General features: G+C 35.6%; 1 protein-coding gene across 4 annotated transcripts in view; it reads left to right on the top strand.

The window, feature by feature from the left end:
* The window catches only part of chrm3a (cholinergic receptor, muscarinic 3a), a 90,909-nt gene that overhangs the window by 27,236 nt on the left and 50,244 nt on the right, over positions 1–13,429 (top strand). The gene's annotated exons all lie outside the window — the stretch shown is intronic.

The following is a 13,429-nucleotide window of genomic DNA, read 5'->3' as shown; positions in this document are numbered from 1 at the left end:
TTGTAGCCCAGAAGGGGCAAGCAAAATACTGGAATCATTAGTTTTTCCTTCATACTTAGATACATAAGATTGTCGGGCTGTTTTTGTCCCGATTTTGCCTCTTCCCGACCAAGGACGGCAAACACCTGATTATCTTGAGTGTTATAAGATTTTCTTGTCTGAGGTGTGTTACGTGCAAATTTGTCCCGATAATCAACTCCGAAATGGGTTGTGGCCAACAATTGGAATTATTAAACATGTTCAATATTTACGACCAAAAGTCTTCACGTGTGTGGGGAAAGCTGACGACTCCTGAATCGTGTGGATTGTGACGTGAACTGAATGTAGCCAATCAGAGAGCGAGCTGGCAGGGGAGCAAGGAAGGGTATAAAGTCTGTGTTCAGGCTGTCTCCAGTCTGTTAGTTTTTTCAGTTCTGGATTTTTCTTTTAGCAATAGTCCACCATCATTCCTCGTCTTGTATATCCTCCTCCATGCTGGGTGTTGTTTTTTCCGGTTGTTGCCATGGTTCTTCTTCTTCTTTTTTGTTAGATCACGTTCGGTCACGCGAGATGTCAGGCTCGGAGGACTAGACTGTAGATTGGTTACGGGGACCGTATTGTTATATGTGTGTTGTTCTATGATGAGATTATCAGAGAACACCACACACAGTACTATCAACACTGTTAAATGCCGGATTTTTGCTCACAAACTGGCTATTTCAGAGGTGCCCATTTTTCTGAGTTGGTGCAGCAGGAACGCCAAACCCCTGGTAAAGACATCATCTATCCTCACAAGACAACTATCTCTTAAAGAGCATATTGCAGTTCATTCTAGTGATGCCAAGTGTGGGAAAACATATATATATATATATATATATATATATATATATATGTTAATACATGCATATACATTATACAATACAGTATAATTTTCTGCATGTGAAATCTACATCTTGAGTCTATGGACTCAAGTTTAGTAATAAGATATATGAATTCACATAACTCTTAACAGTGAAGAGTCCAAATGCTCAAAGATAAATTACCACAGCTTGATCCTGATGGAGGTTAAAAAGACAAAGATACAACAAGGTTCAGGAGAAATGAAGGCCATCAGAAATAATTTAATCTGAGGTGTGAAGACAACCTGTTGAGAACTGGCCTGGTATGCTGATTAGTTAGATGAAATCACAAGAAAGCACAGCAACAGTAAACGTGTCCTTTTGATAATATGTACATCATTACTGTCATATTATACACCCTAAGATAAAATAACACTACAACGCTGAAGAAAGTGAAACTAGAGAAAAAGCTAAATGTGAGAAATGAAAAGCAGCACAGTACAAAGATCACCTCCCTGTTGATCTGGATTCTTCTATCCTCAAGCCTCCCTGGTCTCATGCAGCATTTTTCTAGCTTTTTTCTTGCCAAAAGAAGCCCTGAAGCAGCTGCTTGGACTGAACATCCATCACCTATCAGTCTCACATGATTCAGATTTTTACGTTCCATCTCAGCTCTATCAAATATCTTGGGACATTATCCTTTTGTACAAACTGTTCCATACAGTTGTGTCTGTCACAGAACTGTCAGTAAAGAATTGTCTATGAACCTGCACAAAATGCAAATAAGGCCCCCAAAATGTATTTATTTATTATTTGAGCAACAATATATAGACAAAGGAAACAAACTTATCAGGATCTAAAGCCATTACTTTTGTTCACATATATAGAATATAACAGAACTACTATTTGAATCAGTTTATCCAATCCTCCAAAATAAAAAAGAAAAAAAGCCACCTCTCTTAACCTTGAAAATTCTGTAGATCTTTTAGTACCCATGTGAAAATGCTGGCATGTTTGATATTTTGATATGGATGTACATTCCACTGTGTTATTAGATAAACAAAGCCCTATGCAGGGGAGTGGCCCTCAGTGGTTGCAAACCATCTGCAAGTTATTACCTGTGGAAATGTAAACACACACAAGACAAGAAAAAATAAATGAGGAATAATAATAATAATAATAATAATAATAATAATATTAATAATAATAATAATAACAATAATAATATTATTATTAATAATAATAATAATAACTTCAGCCTGACAGCAATAATAAAAATACCAAAGCACTACTGACACTACCCATAATTTCACTTCTCATAATAATGTATAATAATGGGTAATTTGATAAGCAACTTTCTAAGAAAAGCACCTGGGAAATGCAGTGCAGCAAACAAGTGTTTTTATATATAAAATAACAACACTAGAAACATTGTTGAAGGTGAAGTACAAGTGTCACGAGGAAGTAAAATGACTTTTGATGCTGAAATCACAACTGGAGCTGCTGGGATTTAGGTTATATGGCCTTAACTCATTCTTCTGACCTTCCATCAGCCAGTTTGAATACTTCTCTGTTTTATTTGCTAGTGTTTTAATATTAGAAACAGCATATATAAAGGTTAATTTGAGCTATTGTGAATAAATATCGCCAAAAATTGAATACTTATAATTCAATACATACAAACTCAGTTTATTTATCTTTGTTGTAAAACTAGCTTTAATCACAATTGTACAGTATGATCAGATAAAAACAGATTTTCATCACACAGATTTTTGTTGATAAAACAATATGCTAGCACTTAAAAAACTAAGTAAATTGGAAGTAATGAAGTTCAGCTTGGCTTGGTAACGCATAAAGGTGATAAGGTGTCATTATGTGGTGGTCCATGCTGCAGAAAATGTTTTATGATAAATATTACAGGGCTCCTGTAAAGTTACCCACCAGTCTTGCGTGGGAGTGCCTGTGTATAAAAACTACTGTATGTCTTGAACTGATGATTGATGTCAGACATCAGATCGAAAGTAGAACACCTCAGGTTATAATTATTGCAATCTATGTAAGTAAAACATACACAAAAACATTCAAACCAAGCAAAACAGCCAAAGGCAACGCTCATTTATCACTACGGTACACTATAAATGCTGTCACTGTGTAAAAAAATTCACTGGGTTTACAGTTTGTTACCCAGCATATCTCTGAATGTATGTACAACAGAAAAAAAAACTGGTTAAAAGCACTCAAGCATTGGACAGACTTCTGTGGGCACACATTTAATTTGGGTTTGTGGTAACAGCAGCCACAGACATGGTTATGCAAGAGATAATGACAAACACATTTGTGTGTGAGTAGGCAGGAACACATTAACCATTTTTGTCACTTCATTATATTGAACATGATTACCTGAATCTGAAATAATGAGTTTTTTGTAGTTTTTTTTAAATTTATTTTATCTGTTTACCCATCAGTTATATTTATTTGGCATTCATTATGTTTAGTTAGTTTAAATGGCTTTTAAGATTTTTTTCTAAAACTAACTATTGAACATTACACTGGAGAATTGTTCAAATACTGGTGGTTATGATAACCTAGAAGCTATAAGACATGAACTTTAGTTTAATTTATTCTATTTTCAAGTTAGAAAATGACTGTAGTTACAAGCAATAATCTCATGTGATAATATGAAATATTTATGTTGGTCCACAGCAGCTGCACAATAAAGGGCCATAAATGAATTTCTATTTTATTTCCTTACACCGTTTCCTACAATGATGCAGGCAAAGTACTGATCTGTCATCACATCAACATTTAATGTCTCCAAATCTGTTCCCATGATAAGGTCCACTGTCCATGCCTCAGTAGTATTAATTTGGCCACAAATAATTATAAGGAGAAAATATTGGTTGATAGAAGGTTTTAATCTAAAGACTGTCATGACATCAATAGTGCTGTTCTTTACAATATTATCCACAGTCAATGCATTTTTCTGCTTCCCACCCATATGTGCCTTCATACTCTTTCACTTCGTTCTCACCTGTGACTGGTTAACGATCGGCGTTAATAAGGAAATAGGATCAGAATTAATGTACATGATAGGGTTTAGATGTAACAATATACATAGTTAGACAGTACTTAGATTCTACATGTTTACAGTTTATACAATTTAATGTTCATGTGTTACATTGCCACATATAGTGTGTAAAGTAGCACATTTTATAAAGTGCTCATAAACCTTGACTACACAGAGATCTTACAGTTTTTTAAAGCCACATGTTTCTTTTAGTTTCTGTCATCATCTCTCTGCTATCTTTGTATCTGTCCAAGTCAAACTGATGAAGGGGTTTTTGAGAACAAAAGGTGAATTATAGTAAAGAAACCAGTCCAGGGGGACTTCATTATCCAGCTGAGCTCTGTATATTAATACTTAACACACTATAATAAACCTATTTGGCATTCAGCTGTAGTTCTCAAAGGCTCATACTTGGAATAAACGAATAATCTTTGCTAAGTAAGGAAGTCTAATGCTATTAATACACACATGTGTATACGCACTCATTTGCACTGAGAAAACTCTGCTTAAATCTTTGCTGTCCACACAATGTTTTGATGAAACCTTAGCAGGATTAGTAATTTTTATAACACGAAACAGTGTTTGTTTTCAGTGTCCATAAAAATCCTTCTGCTGTGCCAAATGGGTGTATCAGCTTTTATTTCTACTTAAGCATGTTTGTGTGTTTTCTAGAGGTTCACCAATCATCTCTGGTATGATCACGATCCAAGTCATTTAACATTTACTCTGAGTAATTTGGCACTTTTATTATTTATCCAACACAGAAAGCATAGCAAAAAGTTTTTCTGTACCGTATTTTCGCTTAATTATCTTTAAAAGTAAATGTAATCATTTGTATGGACAGAAAGGTTTGGCCAGGACATGGACAGCCTCTTTGTCTCTGGTAGTGAAGATTAAATACAACCATAGTAATAAAAAAGTTGTATTCTTTCTCTAAATGATTGACAGTGACTTTTTATTTTATTTTATTTAAATTGTGAATCTTTTGTCAACCAATAAATAATGGATCAGGTTTGGTTGTGTGTATATTCCCCCTGTAAGTGATTACAGAAAAATATGCTGTTCTTGGACAACTTTATTATCTAGTTGTTTTGAGACATTTCTCACTGAAGAGTTCACTTATTGTATCACACTATTACATAGTGTAATATTTCCACTGCTAGTAACAGAGTTAGCATCCAGAAGTTGTGAAACTGAAAACATGTACTGCAAGGACGGTTGCAGTGATAATTAGATTTACAAAGTATCTGTTTTATCTGCAGATATGAGTCAACCTATAAATGAATAAAATTATATTTTTTTGCTCACATTTTAACATCTAAAAACTAGAATGTATTACTATTTAAGCCCTATTTTTTTAAATGAACTCATGAAAACTATCCTTCATATTCAGTCAGGATCAGCTCTGCTGCTCTAAGGGCAGATTGGACAACCTTGGACTCTCTGGATAAGACACTTGGCAGAATTGTGAAATACAGCAAGCCCTCATATTAAAATTTAATTACATTTGGATACAGTCTGCTTTACCTCTGCTTAATCAAAACACTGAATCACAGAGTAAATGAAAGCCTCATAACAATCAGTAAACCTACTCTAAAACTGTTGACCCACAGCACCACGTAATTTGTTGCAACAGAAATGAAGCACACTATATTTTACATCCACTGGAGTCACAATTGATCTGACCACAACACACTCCAGAAAAACGTCATCTAATGTCATGAATCCGGTGAATTTCTGTTTTTCAGACAATTCCTTACTGTGAAGTGCTGTTTATACTTTGTGTATTCGCTGCTTTAGGGGGCACTGGTGAACTTCAAAATCTCACAGTAGGGTTGCTGAGATGAAGCAGCCCTGTGGGTTTGAAATGAAGCCTCTGTGGACAGATTGAAGAAGTCATGGGTATTAAAGAAAGGAAAAGTACCAGAGCTGGGATGGTGCAGAACCTCAGCCGTGACATTGTGTCTGATGACTTTTTATCCTGAAGTCAAAGCTCATGGGTGATATCATGTCAGAGAATGAAAGCTGTGTCATTCTCTTGAAAAATTTTCATAGAAACTATAATACATTGTGACTTTCACTCTGTATTTGTGAAGAAAAAAGTTTGTCATTTCTTTCTATCCATTTTTTTTTTTTTTTTATGGAACCAGTGTTCTTCATATTAACAAATAATTTCTCCTACTATTCTCTTGCAGTCTTTTCTCACCCTGACTCGTGTGCTGAGGTGTTCGGGCATGATAGCACATAATATGTTGCACGTAATGAGTCTAATTTGGTCTCCAGCCATATTTCCAAGTCCCATTCTTGCACTTAACCAGCTCATCCGCTAACTGCTTTGTCTGAAGGCAGCTTTGGCTCAGATTCCTGCCTCTGTTTGTCAGTGTGTTTGCTCCACTGCAATGTGTCTTCTCAGTGATGGATTTTCCTACTGCAGAAAGATTGCCACACATGCAGTACTCATCTTCTGTACCTTTGCTGTACCTGCTCTTATTACGTTTATAAACTTCTTATGTCCTTCAGTTCAGTTATCATGTTATTACTATGAGCTCTGAGACCTTTGCCTCTGTGCACCTAGACTTGATATAGGTTAATGTAAAATCTGCAAAATCAAAGTGCGACTTGTGAAAGACTTGTGGTTGTAAAGTATGAAAATAGAAAAATAGGAAAAACACTAATGAATACTTTTACAAGCTGCTGTATTTTAATCGAGATACTTCGCAGTTCAGAGCGTAACTGTTGGGAAGTTCCACACGTCTGTTAGTTTGTTACATCCAGTTTGAAACATCAAAACATAAAAGCAAAAAGTGTTAGTTTGTTATACACTTACACCAATATTAAACAAATGTTGTAAGAAAAAACAGAGCAACACTTTATTATTATAACATTTTTTCCTTAAAGAAAAGCCCACAGTGACATCTGAAGGGAAAATAGTGTAGAAAATTTAGCTTCTTTCTTTCTTTCTTTCTTTCTTTCTTTCTTTCTTTCTTTCTTTCTTTCTTTCTTTCTTTCTTTCTTTCTTTCTTTCTTTCTTTCTTTCTTTCTTTCTTTCTTTCTTTCTTTCTTTCTTTCTTTCTTTCTTTCCTTCCTTCCTTCCTTCCTTCCTTCCTTCCTTCCTTCTTAAAAATTCCCTGCCTTTATTATCCTTCCTGTTTAAGCTGCCAGCACCATGGCTGCTGCAGACAGTGTCCAGATGTGTCTTTCTAACTTTTCTTCAGTGGCACGAATATATTTTTATATGTGGTTTTGATTTATACAGTTCCTCAGTTGACCAGTGCACGTTATTCTGCTGGTATGGAATGCATGACTGGAACCGGCATCCACGTCTGTATACGTTTGTAATATTTATACATCCTATTTGTTTTCTCTGGAAACTCTGGGATACTTTCTATACTGAACTTTTGTTTCTATCCAGTGTTTTAGCTGTAACTTGTAAAAGTTTTTGCCTGTTACTTTCACACATTTGATATTTTTTCACTGGTAACATGTTCAGAGGAACGAAAACATACAGCTCCTAGAAACTATATTAAAACCACTCATTGTATATTGCTTCTTAATTAAAATTAAATGACTTATTTTAACATTTATTCAGGCCACAGAGCTTTATTACCTAGACTGACTAATACCATAGTCAAGATACTTAAAAGTTATTAGCTGTGAATGACTCATTTACACTTCAAGTGTTGCTTTAACACTAAAAGTTAATGACTGGAAGAAGGCCGAAAAAGTTTTTGCTTGTTAATGCCAGCAGTTGCATCAGCAAGTCTACTTGTTTTACTCCATTTAATTTGTATAAAATGTATCTCCGTAATGTTTCCTCTGTCTCCTTTAAGCTAAACACTGAAATTGGCCTGCCACTGAATACTTTTAAATCAGATAAACTGTGCTGCAAATATATGTGAGATGAACAGCAACTTATTAAGATTAAAGTTTGCCACAGCAGCAGCCAGTGCATGGCAGTTCAGGAAAAATATCTAAACAGGTACTGTGGACTACCCTGAATTCTTGTACAGATATTAATCATTCAAAGCCGATTTACAATGCACTGCTTTTGTTGTGGATTAGTGAGTATTGAATTTTTTTAATGGAGAGAGTAGGAATATGTTTAGTAAGAATGTATGGCTGGCAGGAAGAGCTGGTTCAGCTGAGTGCATTGGTGAGTGTGTCAGCCAGGACAAATGGAATGAGTAGCTAAAGTGGGACTGGCATGGAGCTGAAAGCGTGACAGGTTTGGTGGAACAGTTTGGCAAACTGAGGAGTGAGACTGGAGCTTGGCAAGTTTATTCAGGATGCAGACTTAAAGTAAGTTTGGATTTGAAGCACTGGAGAAAATGAGGGATTACAGACAGAGTTAGAGAACAAATGAAAGGAAAAACTTTAAGTACTGCAGTGATGAGGTGGTGAGACTCAGGTATACAGTACCGATAAGTGGAGAAGATGAAATGGAGGATCATTCTCAGACTCACTCATTACTCATTACACAGATACTTTAACCAAAGCCATTTATGAGTGGGGCACAATATTTAACCTTCAGTGCAGTAAGACAGCCTGGTGTAAGCATTTATCTGTAAAAACAAAAGAAAAGCAGTTCTTAAATAACAGATAAAGAGTTGTGAAGCAAGTGTGAGTGTTGGCATAAAAGAGGTGCTGAAAGAGGAGATGTTCTTGGCAGAAATGAATTTAACAGATTTGTGAAAGTAGATGGGTACATTGCTGCTCTGCTGGTTATGTTTGTTCTAACACAGTGCAATGTTTAATTAAGGTTTTTGAAGGTGGGTAAACCTGTTAAACAATTTGACTAAATCCTATCTGACTGCCAGCAGTAGCATGTTTATCTTCAGTGTTATGAATGCTACAGTTTATTCAGAACCTACCCAAAAAGCTTGTAAGCTACAAAAGCAAGAAACTGAATTACACTGTATCCTACAAAGCTTTAGTGTACCACACTATCTGAAAAGCATGACTTTCTGAGATGATAAAGCTAACTAATTGTTTTTGAATGGACTGCAGATGTCGGCCCATTGTAGCAGTATTAAGAATGAGCTTCTAGCTGTTTAGCACAGATAAAATTGACGAGTGTAAAAAGGTCATGATGGTAACTCCTTTAACTATTGCAGAATGAGAACAGGAGAATATGTTTGAGTTTAAACTGATTTCTTTTGAGCAGTTCTTGACAAGTAAAGGTCAATATCTAGTGGAATAACATTCACCTGCCAGGGACTACAGATGTAAAGTAGCCTTCGGGCTAATTCTGGCATATTTACATTTAAATGTTCATGAATATACATTGTCCCTTTTAAATAAACGAAACTGAAAACTGAAAACCCCCTGCTGAACCTGCTTTGGCTTATCAACTTGAATGCTGCAAAACCTGCTGGAAGAGCATTGCAGTAATGAAGGGTTACCAATGACTGTACCAAGAACTATCTGGCATACTGAGGCAGATATGGTCTGATTAATGATGTCCAGTGCAAAGCAACAAGACAGAGACAGACAAGATCAGCCAATTATGACATCCAGTTTTGTCACAATAAACACAAACATAGAGAGACATAATAGAAACAACTGAGAAAACAAAATGAATAATGGTACTGCCAGGACTCTAAAGTTTATCTTTAATAGTCATATTTTAAGCTTTAATTGAAATGTTACAACAGAAGTTTGCTACAGTGCTATAAAATTTAAAGTATATCCCTGCAGGAAGGCTCAGGGTAAGTCCAGTCAAGCGGCATAATCACGTTGACATTTGCATTTAGCTCAAAGTTTTATTCTGTTTAAGTGCAGTCTCATGCTGCAGAGCTGCCAGGATGGCAATAGACGTTTAGTATTCTCAAAGGAAATGTCACAACATAGAGCCATTTGAGTAAAAGACAGCAGTTTACTTCACAGGTTCCTTATCTCCAGTGTCTGGTGGTGTAAGCCACAGATACACAAATTAGGTGGAGGAGGGCTTGCAACTTTGCAGTTCTGTTGTAATCGACATATCTTCATAAATCCAAGAGATAAAATAAGAGAACTCTTAAAAAGAAAAGAAGAATGTCTCGAGCAGGCATGCTTCTCATCTTTAGAAAGACAAACGTCTTCCAGCCTCTCTCAAATTACTCATCAAATGACTCAGTAAGACTTGAAATAGAAACTAATAAAAAAAGAGATAACTTTGTCTTCATTTTATCTTTTGAACTTCTGTCTTAACATTTTAGTTATGTAGCTTACACAATCTCTTAGGAACTTTTCCTCTTTAAAGGCTGTGATAGAAATCAAGGCATGTGTCACAGTGAAGAATCAGTAAACTGTATCTGCAGAGCACTGTATCATTACAATGATTCATGACTGCAGCTTCCATGTTTGCAAAGCTGCTGATAGGCAGTAAAGAATTGAGACTTCTGAGCAGAGCATGCATTTATGACTAACAGGCATGCTGTCAGGTGTTACATTCACAGGGTTTGTGCGAGAAAGCCAGACCAAACACAGGGAGTCTTATCTCTTTAACAAATACGACTGAAAGTCATAATCAGTAAAAAAAAAAAAAAACTTCAATATTGGAGCTTTGGACTCATCTTTTGTTTAGTTTCTCCATGTGGGACATCCTGTGTTTTTTGATCACTGGGAAACTGTTATTGAATTAAAAATGTGCTTTGTCAGTTTTGTGCTCATTTATTACCAGGGTGTCATTGAGAACAAAAATTTGTTATTCTCCTTTTCCCCTTAACATGACTAAATGAGCAGAATATGTTTTATATTATGTGAGGTCAGATTGTTACTTTTAACTTCAACAGTTTGTTGACCTCCGCTTTTTATACAAAAGGATGCATTGTGTGTATGTTTTTGTGCGTGTGTGTTTTATCTGACATTAAACTACTCTTTTTCCTGATGCTTATGTTGTTGTTGTTTCCAACTTCAGCTTCACTTGGAACCAAACTTCTCTTCCATTTTTAGGAATCAAGGTGTCTGAAGATCTATATTGATGATTCTGGCTTTAATTAGTATAGCCTGTTTTAGTGATATCAGCAATTCTTTACAGGCTATGCTAATCTGTGCCAGAATCAGCAATGCAATTGGGATGGATACATTTCTCCATGATATGAAATTAATCTTTTTTTTTTTTTTCTTTTTTTTTCTTTGTTTGCTTTTTTGCACGACTGTCATTCCCTTTATAACCAAGAAAGAAAAAGCTCCTCAAGATAGATGTTTACTGGTAAAGGCCTTCTGTCATAGTGCATATCTGATATCAAGATACAATTTGTAATAACCAGAAAAAAAAAAAAAGAAAAGAAAAAAAGGCCTGCTGGCCTTATATATGGCGATCAATTGGCCTTTTCTGAGGCTGTTAGGGACAGAGTGTAAATGTCAAAGATGTCAGCATCTCACCCTCCCAGTTGGAAAAGGTGGATCATCTGTGTGATAAAGTACATTCAACACTAGCTCTGTAGCTGGTATCAGGTGTCTTAGTGTTTTTTCAATTAACCCAGTATGTAAGAGGTGCTTCACCTGTAGACACTTAATTAAACTGAATGCCAGTCCTTTGGAAAAGCCATTATCTCTGAAGGCTCTCATTTGACTTATATAGTGGTAAATGTATAACTATAGTGTGTCTGTTCACATTTGAAGATCAAAAAAGCTCAATATGAATTTACTCTGTCAAACCTATATCACTTTTCTATTCTCATTTAGTTATTAGATGAGTGTTGAAATTGAAGAAATTGAAGAAATTAGCTAGCATAAAGAGCAGCTTTTATGTTATTTATGTATTTTGTACTAATAGGATGCTGCTCTGTAAGGTTGGTCTCATGGAAGTGTGTAATAGGAGCATCATCACATTACTCTTTTAATTGGTGGATACACATAATGGTAAAAAATGTTAAAACACACACACACAAAAATCACAACCTAAAATAAACCCAAAAATAAATTTAAGACAAGCATAATGTAATCTTATCTAATGGCACAGTGTGCTGTCAGGCTGAAAGCACTTGATTTTTCCTGTTTTTAAAAGAAGAGCTCTAAGGCTCTGTTATACGGAACGTCGCCCACAGCTTCCCTGCTGCTCTCTCCTGCTCTGCCCTTCCACTTTTTTAGTGAGCATTTAAATATTAAACTAACCATGATACTCATCAATATCCCTTCTATACCGATATTTTTATTTCTATACATATGGGGTACAGTATCTCTGATGTGCTGGGCATCAAACCACCACCTTAACTCCTGAGCTAAAGTTACTCCCAATGTCAAAGTTGCCTTTGCTTCTCTAGTGTTGTCATCATGGAAGAAGATTTATTTGGTGGGAGAGGCGTAGAACTAAAGTTCTCTGATAATTTTTGGCTGCCCAAGCACATTAAAATCTTAATATGAAACAAGCCATTTTCATGCTTAAATCCAGTTAAGGAGTTTTTACCTAAACCTAACCAATTACAGAGCTAAAGTGGAAGAAGAAATTAGATGCCTAAACCTAAACAAACAGCAACTTACTTGGCAATTGAACCTTCACAGAAACCAGCATGATCTAAGAATTTTTCAAGTTTTCGGTCAAATGTGTTTTAGTATATAGTATATGTTATAGTATTTAGTATATTTGCTGATTAACCATAAACAATGCATGTGTGGGTGAAACATGGGGTAAGACAGAAAGTGCAGTAATACATTGAACAGATTTGCATCTATCCATACATGTTAGGTGAAGTCTTGAAGATCAAACAGAAGGACTTTAGATGGTACTTGTATTATATTTGTATTTGTATTTGTACAACAATGAAGACAGAGAAGAAAGTAAAGAAAAAAAATAGTATGTCAGCTTTACAATCTGTGCGGTTTATAAGATACAGACAATATCAAGCAAAATACAGTTTGAGTAGAATGGCTAAAATTTTTAACTGTGGAAAAAGATCTTGACATTGTGGGAATTATCTGCCACAAGTGTTGGCGTAATACTGACATCAAGTAAAGTACCTGCAAACCAGGGCTCTGAGGATCTGCCATTCTGCTGTGGCCTTTGATTGACAGGGGAGCAAATGGCGCCAGCATCTGGAGGCACTCAGATCAGGCTGTGATAAAAAAAAAATGCACACAGACATACAAATTTGCACACAAACATGTGAACACACACTTTTGTACTCATACACAGACTGCAGCTGGCCTCACACTACCCTCAAGCCTTCTTTGCTTTGTCTGATGGAGCAGGAATATCAATCCACTTGCACAGGCTTCACTTTGAAGCAGCTGAAAGTTAATGTGCTCTCATTAACATAATCACCCCAAGAGTGTATCTCTTGTATGAACTATAAAGTATAATGTTTTAAGTAATTTGCTATTAGTGATTAATAAGTTTTGCTAGGAAAATTATTAAGTTTTGCAGTCGCTCCATCTCTCTGCTTCCCACACACAATTTACATTAAAATTTGCAACATATTTGAGACTCTGAGTGATTAATCTTGGTTAATTAGTTCACTGCCTGCTGCGTTATGTTATGTGTATTAATGAATCGTGTCTTTCTAGCTAACAGCTTTTAACTTGCATGTTTAAGTTTCATCGATCATGCCAAATTGCATTTAAA

The sequence above is a fragment of the Melanotaenia boesemani genome, chromosome 16 (genome assembly GCF_017639745.1).
Source record: "Melanotaenia boesemani isolate fMelBoe1 chromosome 16, fMelBoe1.pri, whole genome shotgun sequence".
Taxonomy (NCBI): Eukaryota; Metazoa; Chordata; class Actinopteri; order Atheriniformes; family Melanotaeniidae; genus Melanotaenia; species Melanotaenia boesemani.
The sequence above is the reverse complement of the archived record's forward strand: the minus strand, read 5'-3'. Positions and strand labels throughout refer to the sequence as shown.